Here is a 24,504-nt window from a genome sequence, read left to right on the forward strand (position 1 = left end):
TTGTCCCCTAGAGCCTTCACATCCGGGCTCGACAGGGATATAGAGCTGGGGACCTCCCGCCATCTGAGCCGCACGGAGGCCGGTTCACCTGACTCAGGTCCAGGTGTCAGTCCCTGGGCGAGGACCAGCTCCCACTCTTTGTACCCCCTGTACCCGGTCCCCCCAGGCTTCCGCTGAGACTTTAGAACCTGCCTTACCGACTTCTTTCAAGGTGAGTCATTCAGCATTTCTCCCGACTTTTTCCAGTTTAACCCAGCACCTCGTTTTGTTAACTCGAGGGTGGATTCCGTGTGAGAATCTCCTGGGCTGTTTCACTTCCCTCCTGATCCCTCCGGCTACTGCCTCCCAGACACGTCCCCACTCGGCGCCCTGGAGGCTGCTACCCCAGACAGGACCTCACAGCTTTCCCCGGCCCTGAGGCACGAGATAGATGGGCCCCAGGCTGAGCAGCTGGGCTCTGTCCCCTGTGGACAGATACTCCAAGAGGAAGACCAGCAGGAGAGAGGAGGAGCTGAGCCCCGCCCAGATAAGAGGCCACATATTCCTCATTCACTGTCAAGGAGACCTTCCCAACGACGATGACACACACGCACAGAAAGGCTCCCGGGGGGTCAAAAGGGAGGGGGCCCCACCCCATAGTAGGTGATGTCAACCTACCCATAGGCTTCTTCGCGGGAATCCATCTTGGCTAAGATATGCGCATGCACACAGGGGAGGACCCTGAGATAAACCAAATACGGACTCAGAACCAGGCAAAGCAAGATGATTGGCCAGAGGAAACCCGGAAGAAATGCCCCGTATAAGTGAGTCAAACTGCCATGAGGGCGTGACTCTCTCTGAGCCCACCCGTGTGTGTGTGTGTGTGTGTGTGTGTGTGTGTGTGTGTGTGTGTTCACAAGCACTCTTTTCCCTCCCAATAAACACTTCACTTGTTTCACTACTTTCTGTCTCTTTGTGGAAATTCATTTGCACAAAGCTGACCGGCCAGGGCCTTGTCACTGGCCACTGTCCCTGGTGGTCTAGTGGCTAGGATCCAGCGCTCTCACTGCCGCAGCCTGGCTTCAATCTCTGGCCAGGGAACCGACATCCTGCTTCAACCCGACGCAGGCTAAGGCCACCCAAGATCAGCCCCCCAGCTCCTTACACCTCACAGAAGGGAGAGCTGACTCTATATTTAAAAGCTGTTTCACCAAAATATCTTGTCTGATCTCTCCTCCAAATTTCTTTTGGCAGGAAGAGAAAGAAGGTGGCAACGACCCAGCGTCAGGTAAGCGTCCAGCGGTGTGAAGGGGACAGAGGGAAGGCTGCAGGGGTCAAGGTCTGCTATTCCTCACTTTGCCCATTAAAGTCCTTTACAGAAAACTTCTCCAGGAGGGAAGAAACCTCCTTCATGTTTTTGGACAAGTAGAGCTTAGGAAGGGATAAGAGAATCCGCGTGGCGAATTTGACCCTTGAAAGCCTGTTCAGCTCTGCACTTTGAGATGAAAGTGTCTCAAAAGACCTGCTGGCTTCCTGACCTATTTTGTGCTGGTAAGAGGCTTGTGGGGGCAGAGCAAAGTGCAAAGACAGAGTTGACATTGGCATTGAAACTAGACTGAACTTTGTTCCCACCATGAGGACTGGAGTCAAGGCTTTTGTTGAACTTCTTTGTCAGTGCCTGGGAGCCAGGGCTGAGCCCCAACTGTGGGTATAGATGCTTATCCAGGACTGCCTGGAAAATCTCAAAACAAGGATGGATATAAGACTCATTTCCCCCAGACCATACCAGCTTTGGGGCAATCAACGACTTAGATGACAGCTCACTAGGGTTTTGGCCCCAGGAGCTACCCAGACCCCCCAGTTATCCTCCTACCCTCTCCTTATAAACACCAGATGTTTCTCCTTTTAGCTATTTTTGCTTAAAAAATATCTTTTTTTTTTTTTTTTGTGGTACGCGGGTCTCTCACCGTCGTGGCCCCTCCCGTTGCGGAGCACAGGCTCCAGACGCACAGGCTCAGCGGTTACGGCTCACAGGCCCAGCCGCTCAGCGGCATGTGGGATCCTCCCGGACCGGGGCACGAACCCGCGTCCCCTGCATCAGCAGGCGAACTCTCAGCCACTGCGCCACCACGGAAGCCCTAAAAGTATCTTTGCTTTTCACTTTTCAGAGGCTCCATCATCATCCCCTGGGGCCTGCTGGGCTGCAGCTGTTCCGAAGGTCCAGGAAGGGTTACCGTAAATGATTTCACGTCTTTCAGCCGCTGAGTGTCTAGAGGGCACCTGAGCAGCTCCCACACAGGTAGGGCCCCCTCGTGGCTCACGGGTCCCTTTAAGTTTTCAGTCTGGACATAAGAAGTCAAGCTGAAAAGATAATTCGGAGTGCGGTCACACTAGTGAATGAGCAGGCACACGTCATCCAAGGCTGTGCCATAGAGACGCAGGTTGGGGTCCAGGACGGAGTTAGGAGCAGACAGCTCTAATCTGGATGAGGGCTGCGGTCCTCTGACACCAAGGGTGGTCCGAGATCGAGGGCACAGGGCTCAAGACGAGGCAAAGGGCGGGAAACGGGGTTCGTACTGGGGGGCCAGGTCTCAGAACTGAGTGCGTGGCAGCCCCCCTTGATGGTCTTTAAGTAATGTAGCCTGCATGCCCCCACGGCCTCCAACACGGCTCCAGTGAATCCGATTCATAAACCCGTCTGCACCGTTCTCATGACAACCCCACCACGCCCGTGAAACCATTCCGCCGTAAGGCAGGCTGGTTTCCTAAGCTACAGCCCTCGTCCTCCTACCCCCACAGACTCACGAGGGACGGTCCCAGGGCTGAGGATGCTGCGTTTGTCAGAACTCTTTTCATTGTGGATGGCAGAAACCCAACTGAGACTAGCTTAAGCGACTTCTCAGCAAATTATTTATTATAAATTACTTATTAGATAATTAAGAATTTATTGGAAGGTACTAGAATGCCTCATGTGATCCAGGGAAGGGTCGACCAGCAAGCCGTAAGAAAACCGGGGATGACAAGTCAGTGTCTGGATGTGCCAGGACCCCCCGCCTCTGTCTGTGTCTCCTGGCAGCAGCCCCCGTGCTCCCTCTTGGCTACGGAGCTTTCTCCACATGGGCCGACTCATGAGTACCCCCTTCAGAAGGAGCCTCTATGTCCCAGGGACAATTCAAATATTCCAGATGGGGGAGGACTCTCGGTGTGCCCACCTTGACTTGTGGCCAAGGGGATGGGGGCTCCCCTTAGCCCACCCACAGTACCATGTGCCTGTGTGGGGTACAGCGGAGAGCACCCCAGGAACATGGCAGCGCCCCGGAGAACCAGAGTTGGAGTAGATGAGCAGCCGTTCCCAGAGGAAGGGAAGGGGCTGGCGTCCCCAACACAGGTGCCCAGCCCTAGTCCAGAAAGCTCTTCCCCTGGATAACTCCCATCTTCCCTCGAGGCTCACCTCAAGGAAACTTGCTCTGACCACCTCCCTGTCTGGATTAAGTGCCTGCCCGTGTGCTCCCAGCACCAGCACACACCTTTATCTCTAGTCTGTGTTTCTGGTCAATTGCCTGACCCCTCCCCAGACCGTGATCTCCTGCAAATACAACTGTGGCCACATCTTTGCACTTCTAATACGTAACCCAGGGCCTGGCACGTGATATGCTTTCCATATCAACAAAAACACTGACAAACAAGGGCTAATCCAGTGGCGACAGGAGAGAGGCTACAGACACTTCAGGAGGTGCTAAGGCAGCATCGCATGCCAGCTCAGAGCAGCCGAGGGGAGGCACCAAGTCATCAAGATACGGCTGAAGTTTGTTCAGTTTATGTTGTTTAAAACAGAGGATTTATATATGTTTTTAAGATTTTCATTAAAAATGGTGAAACTGGCACAACACTGTAAATCAACTACACCCCAATAAAAATTTTAACAAGTAAATAAATAATGTGAAAGAGGGACTTCCCTGGTGGTCAGTGGTTAAGAATCCTCCTGCCAATGCAGGGGACATGGGTTCGATCCCTGGTCGGGGAAGATCCCACATGCCGCGGGGCAACTAAGCCTGTGTGCCACAACTACTGAGCCTGCGCTCTACAGCCCGCGAGTCACAACTACTGAGCCCGCGTGCCCACAATGAAAGATCCCACGTGCCACTACTAAGACCTGACGCAGCCAAATAAATAAATAAGTAAGATTTTTAAAATGAAAAAATAAAGACCCCTATTTTAAAACAAAAATAATAATAAAAATAATGTGAGAGAGATTTGAAGATTCGTCCTCCAACAAAACGCACACCCACACACAATTCATGATATCTTAAGCTCAAAAAAGACATATAACCCAAATTAATGTATAAATGTGTGTAAAATTATATTTTTGTGGGAAGTTATTAAAGCTGTTATCAAATTTTAAAATGGTGAAAAAGTAAGCATCTATTTCCTTGATTTGTGTGAAACTGTGCTTTCCTGATTACTTTCTCTGTTTTTTAAAAATTAATTTACTTATTTATTTATGGCTGTGTTGGGTCTTCGTTTCTGTGCGAGGGCTTTCTCTAGTTGTGGCAAGCAGGGGCCACTCCTCATAGCGGCGCACGGGCCTCTCACCATCGTGGCCTCTCCTGCTGCGGAGCACAGGCTCCAGACCCGCAGGCTCAGCAATTGTGGCTCACGGGCCCAGTTGCTCCGCGGCATGTGGGATCCTCCCAGACCAGGGCTCGAACCCGTGTCTGCCGCATTGGCAGGCAGAGTCTCAACCACTGTGCCACCAGGGAAGCCCCTCTCTGTTTATTTATTTATTTATTTATCTGTGGTACGCGGGCCTCTCACTGCTGTGGCCTCTCCCATTGCGGAGCACAGGCTCCGGACGCGCAGGTTCAGCGGCCACGGCTCACGGGCCCAGCCGCTCCGTGGCACGTGGGATCTTCCCGGACCGGGGCACGAACCCACGTCCCCCGCATCGGCAGGTGGACTCTCAACCACTGCGCCACCGGGAAGCCCTGTGTTTATTTTTAATGAAGGAGTGTAACCAGCACCCACCACGTGCCAGTGATGAGGCAGAGACAGCACTGGGTATCAGGGCTATAAAGGCATTCGTTCACCGGCTGCCGAGACCAGGCAGGCCTTTGGGAAGCAGAAGATGGAGGGACCTCGGTCAGGCTGGGGGTGTGGAAGCTTCCACAAGCTGCACTGTACAGGGTGAGAGGGGGTTGATTTGGGATCGGGGGTTGCAAGCCCAGAATCTGACCCTGGCCAACTCAAGCAAAACAAGATCATATTAGAAAGAATCTGAAGACAGACTCAGAAAAGACAGGGGCAGAGCAGAGCCAAGGATCCAGGGGTCCAGCCAGCAAGGACTTACTGACCATCAGTCAGAGCTTCCGAGCAAGCAGAAGGAGCCCCCAGCCTTTCCTGTCCTTCCTTGTGGCACGTCAGTCACATTCCAAGTCCTGAGATGAGGATCCAGGGGCCCAGCCTGAGTCCCACATGTTCCCCGTGGCCAGGGGAGCGCAGAGCCTGTCGCGGGCAGATTCACACAGATTCACATAAGGGTGGAGAGAAAACGTCCCCCAAAGAATAAGCAGGAAGAGATGCTGATGATAAAACAAGAAGAGACCAGTAAGTAGGACAGAAACTAGCTACGTGGGGAGGAAGGCAATTTTATGGAGATACAGTTGCTTGATTATTGGAGCAAAAGGCCCGTGTCGGGGGTGACAAGACTGAGGAAGAGGAGTAGGCAGGGGCCGACCACGGAGAACTTTCTGGGTAAAGCCACAGTCTGTGCTTTGTCCTGACAGCCTGGAGAGCTACTGGAAGGTTTGGGGCAGGAGGCTGGAGACTTGATGGGGTTTGTATTTTAAAAAGCTCCCTGCCAGAGCTGGAGCTGGCTCGGAGGGGGCACCTGGCAGGAGACAGACCTATTAGGAAACTATTGCGGGATCCAGGTCAAGAGTGATGGGGAACAAGGTGGGGGAAGGGGTGCGGCGAGGACCAAGAAGGTGAAGGGCCGGAGCCCCAGGGCTTGGCTACACGTGGGAAACAGGGGCGGCGAGTCCGGCTCATCACAGGGTTTCTGGCTGGATGACTAAGTGTGCGTGCACGGTTGGGGGACAGGCAGGGAGAAGCAGCTGGACGGAGGCTTAAGAAAATGGTGAGTTCAGTTTAGGTCGTGTTGAGTCTGAGGTTCTCAGGAGGCTTCCCGGGGTCTCAAAACCCCCAATCGACCCTCCCCCCAAGTATAAATAATCATCAGCAAAAATGACAACATAATCCCTTCATCCATATACTCATCAAACACTCACCGGCCACATCTATAAAGTTCAGGTGCTGGGAGTACGGCCCTCAGTCCCTATTCTTTGGGACACGCGCCGCGCCGTCGGGGAGACTCGTGCTAACAAAGGGAAACAGCGCAGTGGGTCACCCGAGTGTAGTGGGACAACTGCAGTAAATTTCCTCATTTACTCTTTGACCTAATGCCAGATGTGGAGGCAGAAGGAAGATTAGAGACGATTTTATTTATATTTTAAATTTTTATTGGCATGTAGTGGACTTAACAATGTTGTGTTACTTTCTGCTGTACAGCAAAGTGAATCAGCTATACGTATGCATATAACCACCCTTTTTCAGATTCTTTTCCCATAGAGGCCATTACAGAGCACGGAGACGATTTTAAATGGACTCCTGAAGTCATTTTTCCTGGGATCCCAAAACTGCGCATTTTCAACACTCTGAAGGTGTTCAGTTTTCACACTGCAAAGACATGAACTTATCCCCCAAATTTCTTCCTCCATAATTCATTTTAGTTTGTTTTAATAAGTGTATTTACATTCACACATGTGTACATGTCACATTGCTAAACACCCAGTAACTGAAGAGAGTTTGCAAAATAGCTGCATAAACAGCAAATTGGTGAAAACATAACCTGATAGAAAGCCAGGCTGTTCCATGAAGCCCAGTCATCTCAAGACTGCCGTGGGCCCTGACCCAGAGGAGCCTGGGAGCACAGCCTGGCAGGAAGTCTGGAAACTCCTGCGCGCCCCCGCCTCCTTCCCCTCGCTCTTCTCAGTCCCGGACCCAGAGGATAACTTCTCGTGTCTTCATATTCATAGACACACGCATCCTTGCACTCCCGTTTTCAAGAAACGACGGCAGAAACTCGTCCTGGGAAATGTACTGTGACAACGTCTCTTACACCGTACGGTGCTGTGGCGAGTAGAGGCACAGGTGAACGCAGAGCCTTCCTAGCCACCCTGACTCAGAGGGCTTCGTGCTCGGGGTCGACAGCCTGCGGGCTCTCTATTGGGAGGCCCACCGTGTCCAACCGGTGACCCCTGAACGCATCTTCTGAGTGATGCCTGGTGCCAGCTGTGATGGTTATAATCATATGTGTCCAGACAGGTGGTCAGACATTATTCTGGATGCTTCTGTGTAGGAACGTTTGGGATGAGATGAACATTTAAAGCAGCAGCCTTTGAGTAACGCAGATTGCCCTCCATAACGAGGGTGGGCCTCATCTGATCACTCGAAGGCCTGAATAGAACCTAGACTAACCTCCCCAGAACAAGAAGGAGTTCTGCCCGCAGACACCTCTGGATCAGATGCACACACTTCCTGAGGCCTCCAGCTTCTGGCCACCCTGCGGATATTGGGCTGACCGAGCCTCTACGGTCAGGTAAGCCAATTCCTTAAACTCCCTCTCTCTGTATGTACGCACGTCCTGTCGGTTCTGATTCTCCAGAGAACCCTGACACGCTTGTCTCGTCTCCAGCAGTGTCGCTTTCTGGAGCAGAGGAGAGCGGGAAGGAGCTGGGCAGCCATAGCCGCACCACCCCCCAGGCTCTCTGTGCCCCTTCTCTCCCCTCAGTGCCCACCTCCGCCCACCTCTGAGAGGCAGGGGCTTCCAACCATGCTGCATTTCGCCCGAGAGCATGGCAGGGAGGGACTGTACTAAAAAGTTCCAACCCAGCCTGGACCACCTAGGAGGGACCCATGCATGTGTCGGCCCCTTGCCCCTTCCACATTCATCAGCACTTACTGAGCACCTACTGCGACCCAGCTGCTGTGGGAACAATGGACAGAGATTAATAAGGCACAGCCACCACCCCTAGGGAGCCAGAAGTTCATGTCCCTTTTCTTTTATTTTTCCTCATAACTGGAAACATCAGAATCACAACTATTTTTAAAATCCTTTCAGACACCACTTAAAGAGAAAGCTATAGAAGGAAAAGCTATAGACTACCAACTGGGGACCGAATTGGACAGCCCCTAGCCTTCAGGTGACTATACCCAGGGTTATAAAGGAATTTATGTGCTGAAGAGCCAGAGACATGTTTTTTAGATAAATGCAGCAGCGTTTTTAGAGACTGTTTTGTGAAAGTCATTTTCTGTCTACTCTCTGAAATGCTGATCAAAACTTTTAGGTTCTTGAAAGTGATGAATCCCTTACAGTGCAGATTTTTTTTAAACATGCGTAAGAATTTTGGGAGTTTAAAAATGATCTTTAATTTTAGTCAAGATAGAGCACGAGGAAGGAATTACAAGCTTCCTTTTGGAAAGATAAATGTGCTTTCAAACTTTTTGTTCCCAAAAGACCCTGTAGCACTTTGCAGTGCTGTCGTCAGTACGTGGCAACAGAGAGACTCCTGTGACTTCTGTCCCCTGGCTTTGGATTTTTTTTTTTTTTTTCGGCCACGGTCCACGGGCCCAGACGCTCAGAGGCACGTGGGATCCTCCCGGACCGGGGCACGAACCCGCGGCCCCTGCATCGCCGGGCGGACTCCCAACCACTGCGCCACCAGGGAAGCCCTGTCCCCTGGCTTTGGAAGCAAATCACTGACCTTTCTTTTGTCTTGGCATTAAATATGTCAAACCCCCGTGGCATCTACTGATACCAAAACTAAGTACACCACTTGTATAATTTATTAAAATTGAAGTGTGCATAACTTCTAACCCACTTCTAGAAATATTTACGATAGGAATAAAAACAGGAATATGTAATAATAATTTTAAAAAAATAAGCACACGGCAGCGTGGAACTGATCTGAATACATCATTCTCAATTAAACACCAGGACAGGAATCTCAATGGCGGGAGGCGAGGGGAATTTGTTAGATCCCAAATGTACTCTGGTCCACTTGCGTGGCATTTCCTTGGCATTCCCAAAGGCAGTGATACGCCAGTTTGAGAGTGGTTTGTTTTCTGAGTGTGCATTTTCATGGCTCCACTGTCCCGGGTACCCCTAGGCCTGGATTCCGGCTCAGAATATTCACGTCTCTCTTCTCGGACTGCTTTAGTCCAGCCAAGTATTTGTCCCCTGCTCCCTGACCTGTGTCCCAAGAAGCCTAAGAGAACAGTGACACAGTGTCCTGTTCCCCGTGCCTGGAGGTGATGGGGTAACCCCCGTGAGGGATGCTGTAGAGATGATTGTTGCTTGGAGCTGGATGGATATTGGATCAGAAGACACTGAAGTCCCTTCTGAGTCTGGGATCCCATTTCTCATACAAACGCTCGGCAATGACAACAAACCGTTTTCCACACGCCTCACAGTAAGCACTCCTTGGGAACAGACCCCTTAGGGGAGGCTCAGTCCAGGCGGCAGCTACAGTTTGTACCGCTATCCTCGGTATCCTCACTGTTTCAGGAGGGTCCCTTTCTCTAGTCTCCACCCTGCACCCACCCTTCCTCCAGGGCCTCGATCACCACCATGATTTTCCATTTACTCCTGAGCTTATTTCATCAACGTCCCTTCTTCCCTTTCCGAAAGCTACAAAGGGCTGGGCTCAGCATGACAGCCCCGGGACTCTGCATACAATAGGAGCTCAACAGTTGAATGAATGACCCTGTGAGTGTCCATCTCGGCCCCATCTCTTTTCCACCGTGAAGCTGTGTGCAGGCTGGAGTGGCCTGCTGCCTGGTTCTTGGTGCCTTGAGCTGCTCTCACTGTCTGCGGCTCTTCTTGGCTCTTACAGGAGAGCTTGGGAGTGCTGGAGCGCCACAGCACCTGTTCTTTCTGCAAATGTCCTTCCAGCAAATTCATGCTGCTGACCTGCAAAAACCAGCTCCCTTGGACCTGTTCCATTGCACTTTGACTGCAGTGCCCCGGGCTGCCACCCGCGTTCAGAAGGCTCTTGATGTCGCTATAGACACCCAGTCCCCTCCCTCTTTGACCTAACTCCACCATGACACTGTCACTCTGTCAGCTTCCCAATTCCTGCCATGAGTGACTTTGCCCAGGGGACCCTTTGTGGCCTCAGAGGGCAGCAGGCCAGAGGGCACGTTCCAGGGACACCGGACAGCGCGGAGGGGAGGCGCCAGCCCAGGGTCAGGTCCAATCTGATGTGACCTTCCCTCAGTTCTTTCTTCACTTGTTGGCTTTGGTTTCCTCTTCAGTCGAAAGAGGAGGTTTGGACGGATAGAGTCTCTACTGCTCCTGAAGACTGATCATAATGCCAGGGACACGGGCCCAGAGAGCAGCCCCATCCCAGCTGGAGACCTAACGTATCTCAGGCTCCAAAGGAAACAGAAAATAATAAGAGTTTTCACCTAGATTCTTAAACTTCGCCTTAGAATGCCACGGCTGAGTCTCTCATGGCCCTACACTGACCAGGGCCCAGGTGAATTACTCCTCGAATGATAATAATGGAGGAAGCTTATCAGTTTCTTAGTTCACAGCACAGTGTTGAGTTCTCTCCAACAGTTCTCTACGTCCTGTGAACAACAGGTGATTTTTCTGGGGTCCCATCTGGGTAGCAGAAGCTACAGAGGAACCACTTTGCTCTTCTCTCTCCCACTGGCATGCTCGGCCAACCATCACGAGGGATAAAAAGTTCACTTCTCTGATGAAAAAAGCTCCCCCAAAGGGCCAATGCTTATGCTGGTGGTGGAAGTTGAAAAAAAAGGGATATAGTGATTTCAGACTCAGGCGGCAGCACGCGGCAGCTTGCGGCAGCTGGAAGCAAAAACCTTCGCTCCCCGACCAGGAATCGAACCCAGGTCACCTGGGTGGAAACCAGGATCTCCACCGCTAGAGCACGGGGCCAGCAGTCAGAATCTAAGTCCCCAGTCCTTTGCCTATCTTGAAAGGAAGAATCTGACAAGGTGACGGAAGGTATAGAAGAAAGTAAAGTGTTTATTAGAAAAGCAGAATACGTGCAGACAAACGCGTGGGCAAGCTCAGTGAGAGCATCGCGAGAGCATCGCGAGAGCAGCGCCTTTGGGGGGGGCGGGTTAAATCCTTTTTAAGGGGGCAGTCTTGCAGGTCTTTGTCTTCTCCTTGGCCAGTCATATTGTTTTGACCCCATGGCTAATTTGTCTCTGGACCCTCCCCTGGGTGTGCATGCACCCCTCAATCAAGATGGATTTCATCGCAAAGGCCTCTGGCGGGGAGACAGCAGACTTACTATGGTCTGGCATCCCCTCCTTGTTGACCCCCAAGGAGCCTTTCTGCACATGTGCAATGTCTCCCTCACCCCAAGGATGGGAAATGTACAACCTCTTGATCTCTTCACAGCGTTTAGCCCCTCTCTGTCCCTGCTGTAAAAGTGCCCAATGTCTGCTTATCTACCCTATTCCTGTTGCTGTTTTTCATATCAAAGGGCAGACCCCGAAATACAGACAGGAGTCCATTCATCAACCCCGGAGCCTGTTTGTCTCTTGCCTCAGGAAATGTAAACAGGGGGCTGGTAACGAATGTCTGGCCTGGAGCCCACCTTCTTCTTCCCCCCAGGAGGTGTGAACAGGAGGCCAGTTGGCCTGGAGCCCATCTATCTCCTGCCTCAGTAGGTGTAAGGAAATAACGGCTCTTCCAGAAGGTGGAGGTTTTAGCTAATTACAGCATGGTCGCGGCTCTGGCCTCTGATGGGAATGGATCCACTAAAGTTCTGCTCAGAGATGTGGCAGCGTGGCCCACGACACTGTCGCAGTGACCAGTGCTGCTCGTGGAGAGGAGAGAAAAGGGAGGAGGAGAACTCCAGTGGTTTCATCTGGAGTTGTATTTCACTGTATTCTATAGGAGAAATCAAAGTGTATCACACAGGTCAAAAGCTTCTCCTGTGAAGGACCAGATGGCAGGTATTTTAGGCTTTGTGGCCATCCGGTCTATAATGGGCTGAATCATGCCCCCAACCAAATTCATGTGTGGAAGCCTCAACCCTATACCTTAGAGTGTGACTATTTGGAGATGGGGGTCTTTATAGAAGTAATTAAGGTAAAATGAGGCCATTAGGCAGGGGCCTAATCCAATACAGCTGATGCCCTCACAAGAAGAGGGACACACACAGACCAAGGGGCGATCATGTGAGGACACAGAAGAAGACAGCCGTCTACAAGCCAAGGGGAGAGGCCTCAGAAGAAACCTGCCCTGCTGCCGCCTGGACTGCAGGCTTCAGGCTTCAGAACTGTGAGAAGATAAATCTCTATTGCTAAGCCCCCCAGTCTGTGTTGTTTGTTATGGCAGCCCCAGCAGACTGCTGCATGGTCTCTGTTGCAACTATTCCACTCTGCCTTTGTACAGAGAAAACCACCACAGACACCAGGTAAACAAATGGATGGGACCACTCCAGTAAAACTTTATTTACAAAAGTGGGTGGGAGGGACTTCCCCGGTGGTCCAGTGGTAAAGAACCCGCCTTCCAATGATGCAGGGGATGCGGGTTCGATCCCTGGCCAGAGAACTAAGATCCCACATGCCTTGGGGCACCTAAACCCGCGCACCTCAACTACTGAGCCCATGCATCTCAACGAGAGAGCCATGCGCCGCAAAGTACAGAGCCCACGCGCTCCGGAGCCCGTGCGAGACAACCAGAGAGAAGCCCGCGTGCCACAACTAAGACACCATGCAGCCAAAAAAATAAAGAAAATAAATTTTTTTAAAAAGGGGGTGGGAGCCAGATCTGACCCAGGCCCCACAGTCTGCTGACCCCTGACAGAGCTTCATCCACAGTGCCCTTCTCAACGTCATTAGTTGGGCAGCACGTAAAATTCTAGGTGAGAGCTACAGGCCCAGTGAGTGGACAGAGACAAAGTCAGAACAAGTTCAAGGCTTTAGGTATCACCGCACCTGACACCTCATTTTATGTTTTATCCAATTTGCTTCTGAGAAAAACAGGGATTTTTCTCCTAACTGCCCTGTGGGAGATACTGCGTGGTTTCCAAGGAAAATAACAATTCTAAATTGTTTATTATTTAATTAGTAATGTGCACTGTTTGTATGTAGAAAAAGTAGACCTAGTATCACAGCTGGCCACTGCAAAAACCCTGCCTTTGGTCTCTGTGCTGCGGAGCCTTTTGTAGGCAAGTTGCCTTGCGACAAGGCATTTCGGTAACCAGGCCCCTTGGGTAGAATTCAAGGTCACTCATTCAGCAACCTTTGTGTAACAGGATGACTGGGCAAATGCTCTCCTAGAGAAATACTCTAACATCTTTTCCTCCTTTATACTGAGGTCCTAATAAGTACATAGCACAAGAAAAGGCACCAAGGAGAATATGAAAGAAACACAAAGCAACTCATTGCCCAGATGAAACAATCTGTGAGTAACTGAAAACAGTACACTGTGTTCTATACCCTAGTGCCTTGCAGCCTTGTAGATACAATGAGAATTCAGGGACTGGGGAGCACGTCAGAGAAGATATCAGGGTGATGCTTTAGTGGGTGAAAGACACCCACTAAAGCATAACAACAGAAGGAGGAAGGCGTTTTAGACGGAAGAACAACGTGAATACAAGGGCGAGGGCTTACATGGCTGGTAGGGGTAGGAAACAGGATGGATGGAGAAGCCGGATCCAGAAATACATGGAAGCTTGAAGGATGGTTCTCAACTGCAAGTGGGAGGAGAGGGGGTGAGCAAAGTGAGCTGGGAAGTTTCTAAAATACAGATGCTGCCTTTGCCAACCAGAGCAAAGCATGAAAGACGGGAAGGAGTTGCCAGACCTTCCCAGTGACCCTGATGCCCCCACCCCGTTCTGATGGGCAAGAGGTCAGTGATTTCCAAAGCGTGACCCCTGCATTGGCATCACCTGGTAACTTACTGGAAATACAGACGTGTGTGTGCCACCCCTGACTTACCGAGACAGAATCTCAAAAATCTGTGTTTTCACAAGGCCTCCAGGTGAGTCTGCCGCATGGTAAAGTCAGAACGCTGGGCCAGGGGCCCCTGCTGTTCCACCCCGGCCACAAGGTACAGTCACCTGAGGAGCTTTCACAGATTTGATTTCGTTGTTTGGGGGTGGGGTCCCAGCATACATTTGTTAAAAGTTCCCTGGGTGATGTGCATACAGTACTGAGAACCTCTGAGCAAGAGAGTTGAGCCAAAGCTGCAATGTGGGAAATATCGAGGCAAATATAATGTCCCCACTTGGGTTAAAAATAGGAACCAATACTCAAACAAATACTCGTATGTTAATGTACACAGCGGCACCATTCACGATGGCCAAAAGGTGGAAATAACTCAGATGTCCATCAGCAGGTGAATGGACAAGCAAATTGTGGTCTATCCATATAATGGAATATTATTCAGCCATAAAAAGGAATGAAGTTCTGATGCATGCCACAACATGAACCTTGAAAACATTATTCTTGGTGAAAGAAGCCAGTCATAAGAAGCATACTGAATATGCTTCCACTTGTATGGAATTTCCAGAATAAGTAGATCCGTAGAGACCACATGCAGACTGGTGGTTGCTTAATGGGGTTTTCTTTCAGGGTGATGAACATGTCCTGGAACCAGCTGGTGGTGATGGTGGCCTGACACTGGGAGGGCACTAAATGACACAGAAATATACACTTCAAAACAGTTTATGAAAAAAAAAAAAAAAAAACAGTTTATGTTGTGTTTTGTGAATTTCACTTCAATTTAAAAAAAAAAAAGGAATCAAAAGAATACATATAAACCCTTCTTAAGAAACATACACAGTGAAAAGGGACAGGGCACAGTTTGCCTGCCAGCACTGCAGTGTGGTCCTGGGATGTTGGTTTTCCCTACATTCTCCCATCCCCGCTCTCCCCGCACCAACCAGAGAGCCTGGCTTTGTCTCTCACCTCCGGCTGCAGTTTGATCAGACAGGTGGAATGCATCCACTCTTTGCTGTTGTGCCCATGTTTCTACATGTTTCTAATTTGAGGGCCTACTGTCTTAGTCTGCTCAGTCTGCTGTAGCCAAAATACAATTGACTGGGGGCTATGTTGTCACATAGCAAGCCTTTTTCTCCCAGTTCTGGAGGCTGGGAAGTCCAGTCAAGGTCTGGCAGATTCAGCGTCTGCTGTGGGCCTGCTTCCTGGTTCACAGATGACCATCTTCTTGCTGTGTCCCCACAGGGCAGAAGGCTGAGAGAGAGCTCCTTGGAATCCCTTTCTAAGGGCACGAATTCCATTCATGAAGGCCCCACCCTCATGACCTAATCATCTCCCAAAGGCCCCACCTCCTAACACTGTCACATCAGGAGGGACACAAACATTCAGTCTACAGCCCAACCGAGAGGTTAGGAGCTATTGACGTGTTATTTTTTTTTTTAATTCCTTCATGGCTCAGATTACATATTTTCACAGAAATATGAAATGTAATTACTATAGGGTTAATTAAGACTAATGGAATGGTCTAAATATTCATCTTTTCAAAGTGTCAGATGTTATAATTCTGGAACTCAGAATTATTATGACAGAGGGTCCCATCAATATGAGGAGGTTCGTACCAAAGAAGATGACATGAAAAAGCCAAGAGAAAAGGTGACTTTGAGGAAGTTACACGTGGGCAACATGTAAGTTGGCTCCATCTCTCTGGAGCATGACTTGACAACACGAGACTGGTTTTAGGTGCTGCACACCCCACAAGCCAGGCTTCCGTATCTAGAAATATATCATAAGGAAATAAGCACACAGGTCACAGTGTGTGGCTGCAAGATAGTCTCGTAGATGTGTTTATAAAAAGGAAAACTAAAACTTGACCCAAATGTCAAACCATAGGTTGCCCATTAAATAACTGATTCCACATCAATACAATGAAAATCATTTAGCAATCACAAACAACAGACACTTCTTAAATAAATTATAGTTCAGACATTCATTAAAAATTATTTGTGGGAAGAATAAGAAGACGTCTACTTCCAGGCAAGATGGGGTAAGGGGGACAAGATTTACCCTCTCACCAGCGATGACTGGAAAAATGGCCAAAATACATGAAACAGAGGTTTCAGACACTGGATAACAGGTAGCACAGGACAGTCACCCCAGAGAGAAGGGAAACAAATAAAATGATGTCTACAATGACCTCCAGCTTCCTGCCTTGAGTAATCTTCCAGACCCTGGTACAGAAAGGGAGACCCAGTCAGAGCCCAGGGTCTCGCTGAGCTGAGGAGACATTAGAACTGGGAGTCCAAGGAGGCCAAGGCAGCTGAAGTTCACAGGACTGAGCATCAGAGAGCAGAGCCGAACAACAAGACAAGTGCAGAAATTCCTACCTACCTCTTAAAAGGATACCTATGATTCCGTTGGGCCCCCCAGATAAACCAGGATAACCTCCCCTTTCAAGATCCCTAACTCAGTCCCACCTGTAAAATCCCTTTTGCTGTGTAAGGTAACAAACTTACAGGCTCCAGGGATTAGGCTGCGGACATCTTTGGAGGGGCTAATATTCGGCCTACCCCAGTGATATAAATAAATAATGGCTCAAATTTTAAAATGGGAGGGAAGATGCAAATATTCCTTGCAGAAGTATTCCAAGTCACCTAAGCAGATACTCCCTGTCCACAACATGAAGCTTCACCTCCTACTTCCTCAAACACGGGCTGGACTTAGTTCTTGCCTCCAAAGAACAGAGTATGAAAAGGGGGAAGTAGAATTGTACCGCAGAAACTTTGCAAACGCTGCCTTCACCAAGTGATCGGGGTTACCATCGCAGTGAGAAGCTGTGTTGGCAGAAAGCACCCCTGACATGATGCGAGAAGAAGGCCACCTCACCTCTGTGAGGTCCTCCCCAGAGACCTACGGGTACTCCTCAATACTGGAAAGAAAGGTCATGAAAAACAAAGGAAGGCTGAGAAACTGTCCCAAACCAGAGGAGACTCAGGACACGTGATGACCAAATGCCACGTGGTGCCCTGGATGGGATCCTGGAAAAGGAAAGGGGTATTAGTGGGAAAACAAGAGAAATCTGGATAAAGTCTAGAGTTTAGTTAATAGTAATATATCAATATTGGTTTCTTGACACATATGCCGTACAGTGGCAATGTAAGTTATCAACACCAGGGGAAACCATGTGAGGGGCATATGGGTGCCCTCTCTATTATTTTTATAATTCTTCTGTAAATCTAAAATTATTCTAAAATTAAACCAAAATAAAGGGTTTTTTCAGACATACAAAGGCTGAAAGGATGCATTGCCAGCAGATCTGCACTTCAAGAGGTATTCAAAGCAATCCTTCAGGCAGAAGGAAAATGCCACCAGATGGAAATCTGGATCTACATCAAAAACCCAAGAACCAGAAACAGTAATTACGTGGTAAATATAGAGACTCTTTTTCCTATTATTTGTATCTCTTTAAAAGATAATTAACTATAAAAGTGTATCGTGGCATTTATAACATACAAGACGTGAAAGATGTGACAATAGCACAAAAGTCAAAGGGGGAAAATACATGGAAGTGTACAGTTTCAGGTTCTGATACTATATGTGAAGTGGTACGATATCATCTGAAGATACACTGTGATAAAAGTTCGAGATGCATATACTGTCAACCCTAAAGCAACCACTAAAATCACAAAAACGTACAGCTAATAATAGCTAATAAGCCAACAAAAGGGATAATATATAATAAAAAATGAGATAAAATAAAATCCATCTTTTCTGCCAAAAAAGGCAGAAAAGAGAGGAATAAAGGAACAAACAAAAACAGATGGAAAAATAGGAAACAAACAGCAAGATGGTGGATTTATACCCAACCATATCAATAATCACATTAAGTGTATGCGGTCTAACACACCAATTAAAAGGCAGAGATTGTTGTACTGAATTAAAAGATAAAAACAGCTCAACTACACACTGCCTTCAAGAAACTCACTGTAAGTAAAGAGACATAAATAAGTTAAAAGTAAAAGGATGGATAAAGATATATCATGCTCATTGTAATCAAAAGAAAGCCAAAGTGCCTATGTAATATCAGACAAAGTAGGTTTCAGAGCAACAAATATTATCAGAGATAAAAAGGATTATTTTATAATGATAAAGGTGTCAAGATAATGATTAAGAGAATATAAGGATCCTAAATGTTTACACATGTAATAAGGAAGCTTTAAAATATAGAAGAAAAGGCTGATAGAACTACACAGATTAACAGAAAAAGTCACAGTAATAGTGAGAGGCTTCAATACCCCTCTCCCAACAAGTGGTAGAAAAAATAAACAGAAAACCAATAGGCTATAAAAGACCTGAACAAGACCATCAGCCAAATCAACCTAATTGAATTCATTTATAGACTACTTCATGCAGCAATCGTAAAATACACGTTTTTAAGTGCACACATAACATTTACCAGACAGACCATATTCTGGGCCGTAAAACAAGTCTCAACATATTTTAAAGGATGCAAGTCATATGAAGTACATTCTCTGACCACAGTTAATAACCAATAGTAGAAAGATCTCTGAAAAACAAATCCTCAAATATTTGGAAACTAAATAGTATACTTCTAAATAATCCATGGGTCAAAAATAAATCAAAAGGTGCAAACTATTACATATAGGATGGTTGGACAACAAGGTCCTACTGTACAGCACAGGGAACTATATTCAATGTCCTGGGATATATCATAATGGAAAAGAATATTAAAAAGAATGTGTGTATATATATATATATATATATATGTATAACTGAGTCACTTTGCTGTACAGCAGAAATTAATACAAAACTGTAAATCAGCTATACTTCAATCAAAAAATAATAAAAAATAAAAAATAAATCAGAAGGAGAGTTAGAAACTATGTTTAACAGAATGGAAATGAAAATACAACATATCAAAATCTGTAGGATGCGGATGCAGCAGTGGAGATCCTAACAGGACTTTCCCATCCCCCTGGGCCCTGCTCAGACCTCACCTCCTCATGGCTCTGAGCTCACTGGAAACCTTAAAACCGGAGACACCGCTGAGATGCAGATAAGATCCGAGGCAGCCTGGCCAGGCCAGTGTGAGTGACTCCGCTGCCGCCCAGCCGTGCAGCTCGGCCGGAGGCCAGCCAGCCAGCCACCATCCCAGCTGCCCTCAGAAGGAGGTGCATACCTCCCCAGCACATTTCTACAGGCCACGGGGCTCTCAGGGCTGCTTCTAGCAGTTACAATTCCTACAAGTTACAGTTTCCTGTTCACTTACCTAGTTCTCTGAACCCCACAGTACACAGAAAGCTGCTGAGGGCAGAGATGCTGTCTACTTCACTTTGGTCCCTCTCAGTATCAAGCACAGAGGGTGCTCAAGAACTACGGTTGAATTTAGGTATCTTAACTGCAACTTAACTCCTCCGCTTGGAAGTCAAAAGTGCATTCTTTATAACAGCTGCATCATATTCTATTCTAATTATTCCCTGACATTGTTCTGCTATGCATCTTATGGTAAGACGTCAAGAAGGATCCTTCGCTCCCACTTCATTCCATTGTGCCTCTCCTAGTCTTCAATTCCGTGTAAATAGCACCACCGTATCTTCAAGCCAAATGCCTAGAAGTTATCCTTAACTCATATCCTTCTTTCATACTCCACAGCCATCCATTAGTCCTAAGGTCCTGAAGGCTCTCTGTCCAAAACACATGCCAAGTCGACTTCCTTCTCTCCATCTCCACTGCTCTACCGTGGTTCCAATTCATCTCTTATCTGAATTAAACTGACCCCTGACTGCTCTTTCGCTCTGCCATCCATTTCCAACTCTGCCTCCAGACTGGCCTTTTCAAGACATCTTCCTACTTAAACTTTTCCAATAATTTCTCTTTAATCTCAGGATAAAATCCAGAGTCTGAACATAACCTACAAGGTCCTAAATGCTGGGGTCATTTCCTCCTCTTCCTCCTCGGCTTTGCCCATCCTCCCCATCTCTTGTTAGATTAAAGCCTCAGCAGTCTCTCCTCTGTTCCCTGAACTCCCGAGCTTCTTCCTGGCGCAGGGCTTTGGCACTGGTTCCCTCTGCTGGGCACTTTCTCCCCTCAGACGTTCGTATGTGTAGCTTCTTGCCATCACCTGGCTTTCAACTCAAACCTGACCTCCTCTGAGAAGTCTTTCTTGACAAAGCCCCAGCCAGCACCTTTTAAAATCAGGACCCTGGTCTATTTTCTACATGATATTTAATATTGAAATTATTTTATTTGTCTATTATTTTTCACCTCCTTGCACCAGAATGTGAGCTCCCTGAAAGCAAGACTCTGGTTCACCACCATCTTCCTGGCGTTTAGGACACACCTGGCTCATGGTAAGCACTCATAAGCACCTCCCGAAGACGCTGAGGAATGAACTGCAATTTTCAATATCTGTAATTTACCAGAAAAAGTAAACATTTTCCTGTGGAAAATTTCAACAGAAAGGAATATAGTTATCCAGATTCAATGTAATCATTTCTTACTGGGCTTGAGATCTGCAATTAGTACTCAATATGAATTCAAAAAGGTAGAGCAGCGACAGAGTTGATCCTCGCTTCTGAAAATCAACTGAGTACAAAGTTTTAAGAAATCATTGCTTAGGAATATACAATTAAGCAAATTAACCCCAGCTACATTAAAAAGATTTATGGCCTCTGGTGTATCTGCCATTACTTTACTTGAGTTAGGAAGGAATGTATTGCCTTTAAATACCCAGCATTAGTGACAGACAAGGTGAAACATCCCATGGATCATCTCATGTTTTATCTATTATTTCTCTTTGAAAATACACACTTCTACTGAGTCCTTATTCCCTTGAATATATTAAAGAGTAGAATCCTCTGAAAGACACATAATTTTAGAGCTCTCTACCTTCTATGGCATATTCCCAAAGAAGATCAGCATATACTATAGTGTCTACCCTACAACAGTGTCGACTGCTTATCTAAAGGCCTGCTCTGTACCGGATAGCATGGGCTTTGGCTCATAACAGGAATCGGACAAAATATCTTTTGAAGATAGAGCGTCTTTCCCCACTTGCCACATACCCACATGTCTCCACGGCCCCAAGGCCTCCCCGGCCCACCCCAGACCAGCGGCAGCTCCCGTCTCCAGCTCTCCCAAGTCTGCCTGTCGGAAGAGTTCCGTGCTCTTCACTGGGCCAAACGACCAGGCACTTTGCATAATGAACAAAACATTTACTGTCTCACAATATGTACCTGACATCAGGGCCGCCAGAGTGCCGTGAAATAAGCACAGGTGTGCACGGATGCGTGTTATCTCAGGGCACCTGGACGAAGGGACAAAGAGCAGGGCTGAAGTCAAGCCAGCTCAGTTCGCCAGGCCAGGTTCTCGTGGGGTTGCATATGCCCGGCTGAGGCACCCTTTCTAATCCAAATACACACGTGCCACGTGGATTAAGGCTGGGAAAAAAGAAAAATTCCTCAATTCTCCTAAGACCTGCAAAACAAGAAGGTGGTCTCTCCTCTCAGACCAGTCTGATTCTTTTCACTGAAGAGAAATGGAAACTGAAGGATATCAGAGGTCAGAGGCCGGCCCAAAGGGTTTTTATGGTGCCTTCATTCCCACACTAAGGCAGCTGACGCCTGCGCGGCTTCCAGCCCTCGGCCTGAAGCGGGTACTCTGGTCACTGGTCTGGAAGGTGCTCTGTATTTAATTGAGATGATGACCAAGGCAGCGGTGTTTTCCACCTGAACTTCTTCACTCTGGAGGGACGTCCTCCAAAGCAAGGAGGTTCTCAGAGCCTTTCAACTTGCTCTGCGGCAGAAGTTGTGGGCCCGAGTTAATAGTTAATCACAACTCTCTTAACTCAATTGGTTCAATGAAGGTCAATTATTTTCTAGTCTTACTTTTCTAGTAGAAAATGGCAAGCTCATATCGTATATCAACTATACTTCAGTAGGAAAAAAAAGTGAAAAAAATAAAAGAAAATGGAAAGCTAACTCATACAATTTGTAAACCGAGAGAGGATTCCGCCCAGAAAATTTGCAGAAATTACCTATTCTCCCTATTTATTATAACAGATAGCTTATCTGTTGGGAAAGAGACTCAGAGAACTATTTGGAGAACGTTGGTTAAAAATAATCAACAACTGGGCCCATATCCAGAGGAACTCAAAGCAGTGTACACCGAAGTTCACAAGACATTATTCACAGTAGCCAAAAGGTGGAAGCAGTGTCCGTCAACAGATGGATGGATAAACAAAATGTCACCGACAGATACGATGGGATATTGTTCAGCCTTTAAAAGGAAGGAAATGCTGACACCTCAGGCTACAATGTGGATGAACCTTCAAGACATCGTGAGAACTGAAATATTCCCATTGCAAAAGACAAATATTGCATGATTTTACTCATATGAGGTCCCTAGAGGAGTCAAGTTCGCAGACAGGAAGTAGAGAAGTGGTTGGGAGAGGAAAGAACAGGGCGTTGTTGTTTAATGGGTGCGGAGTGTCCTTTGGCTGCGTGAAAACTTTTGGCAGCTGGACGCCCACTGTTATCACTGTACTTGAAGCAGCTGGACCGTAGGCTTAAAATGCTGTAACGGGCTTCCCTGGTGGCGCAGCGGTTGAGAGTCCGCCTGCCGATGCGGGGGACGCGGGTTCGCGCCCCGGTCCGGGAGGATCCCACGTGCCGCGGAGCGGCTGGGCCCGTGAGCCATGGCCGCTGCGCCTGCGCGTCCGGAGCCTGTGCTCCGCAACGGGAGAGGCCGCAGCGGTGAGAGGCCCGCGTACCGCAAAAAAAAATAAAAAAGCTTTAAGAAGGTAAATTTTATGTTATGTGTATTTTGGCACAATTTAAAAAAACAATCAGCAATAATTACAATTCATTAATTTCATCCTCTTCCTTTAATAAAAATCTCCACATATTCATGTCAGATGGTCTTAAACCCATAAACATATTTTCCTGAGAGTTTTCCATCAAACCTCTCTCATCTGTAATCCTTTTCCATTTATATCAAATTCATTTATCTGAATTCAACTGAACACAGAGCAGACGCCACTTGGATTAAAACAATAAGGTGTTTGATTATTTTGGACACAATATTTGTATTTTCTGACTTTAAAAAAAGTATTGCTTACCGGAAACTCTGTATGTATGTTTTCACTGTAATCCATGCGCTTGGCTCTCTGATCACACAGAGAAAACGCTGTGGGTCAGCAGCATCTGAGCTTCCGGAGCACATCATCCACTTAGGAACTGGGAGACGCTGGGCAAAAGCTATTTAGGCTCCTCTGTGCTTCAATTTCTTGATCTGTAAAATTACAAACATAGTTGTACCGACCTCTGTGGTAATGTTGGATGATACGTATGGCACATTGCGGCTTTCCGATATTGCTCAACTTTTAAGAGTTACTGAACTCCTATTGATGTTGTTATAGCAAAAATGGGTCCTAAGACCCTCCCTCCCCTGTGGCTTCCTGGAGCGGTTCTACTGGAGCCTCACGCGCCCTTCTCTGCCTCAGCAGAAAGAGTGGAGACCTGCCGTTCCACAGCTTCTCCTCAACAAACTCGTCACTCCGTGGGCACCCCAGGCTCAGCTGCACTCCAGCAGAGTCCTCTGCTGCCGCCGCCTGACACATAATGAACGATCAAAAGATGTCTGCTGGTACTTCCCCAGCAGTCTAGTGTTTAAGACTACGCGCTTCCACCTCAGCGGGTACAGGTTCGATCCCTGGTCAGGGAACTAAGATCCCACATGCTGCACAGCATGCCAAAAAGAAAAAAAAAATGTCTGCTGAAGGAGGGAATGAATGAATGAATCAATCAATCAATTTTCCAGCCTTGCTAAATGCTGCCAATAAGTTAATGAAGCAGGTGACCATGGCAGATGAATGGCAGATCCTTCTTTTAGGTCAATAATGTTAATAAACACTTTGTCTCAACTTCCTGTGATTGACAGCAGCACTAATGGGTTAATTCCATCTGGGCTGGGCACCTGTGGGGTCTCTGTAAAGTACACAATGGCATTCAAGAAGGCTGCCTGCAATTTTAATTGGGCTGAAAATGCTGGGTGGTATGGAATGTGCACCATGTTTCTTCCCCATGGAATCCCACAGATGCTTAGAATGAAAAGAGTTATTCAAGGTAATAATCTTATTGTAATAAACAAAGTGTTACAGTGGCTGGGTCGGCCTTGTGAATTTTCTACAACGCATGTGCTTACTTCAATTTAATTCAAATTGTTCAGCAGGATCAAAGACACTGTTGAAGAAGGAGAATCTAATCAGCAGAGATCTAATAGCCCAGCTGAGAACCCAAGACATGGCATCATCAAGTGCAGCACTGCCCAGTGCAGGACTGGGCAGTGAGGGTTGGGCAGCCCAAAGCAGGCGCATCAGAAACAGAAAATCCAAGGGGTCAAATGCAGGAGACCAAACACATGACGCAATGTAAAATAAAACCAACAGGAGTCGATAAT

The 24,504-nt window shown here is 47.7% G+C and overlaps 2 long non-coding RNA genes across 3 annotated transcripts in view; one reads left to right on the plus strand and one right to left on the minus strand.

Moving 5' to 3' along the window:
• LOC136792047 (uncharacterized) overlaps positions 1 to 24,504 on the minus strand; it is a 138,308-nt gene that overhangs the window by 106,311 nt on the left and 7,493 nt on the right. The window contains exon 2 of the long non-coding RNA XR_010835193.1: positions 23,165 to 23,337. This is a non-coding gene — a long non-coding RNA (uncharacterized lncRNA). The remainder of the gene's footprint in view (positions 1 to 23,164; positions 23,338 to 24,504) is intronic.
• On the plus strand, positions 40 to 14,814 carry LOC136792049 (uncharacterized). 2 transcript variants are annotated; one of them, XR_010835196.1, is made up of 5 exons: positions 40 to 211; positions 1,234 to 1,267; positions 2,148 to 2,278; positions 7,074 to 7,636; positions 9,933 to 14,814. It is a non-coding gene; the product is annotated as an uncharacterized lncRNA (long non-coding RNA). The 2 variants fall into 2 exon arrangements; XR_010835195.1 differs by lacking the exon at positions 40 to 211 and having other exon boundaries at positions 900 to 1,267; positions 9,933 to 14,546.

Source organism: Kogia breviceps, chromosome 10, assembly GCF_026419965.1.
Source record: "Kogia breviceps isolate mKogBre1 chromosome 10, mKogBre1 haplotype 1, whole genome shotgun sequence".
In the NCBI taxonomy this organism is placed as follows: domain Eukaryota; kingdom Metazoa; phylum Chordata; class Mammalia; order Artiodactyla; family Physeteridae; genus Kogia; species Kogia breviceps.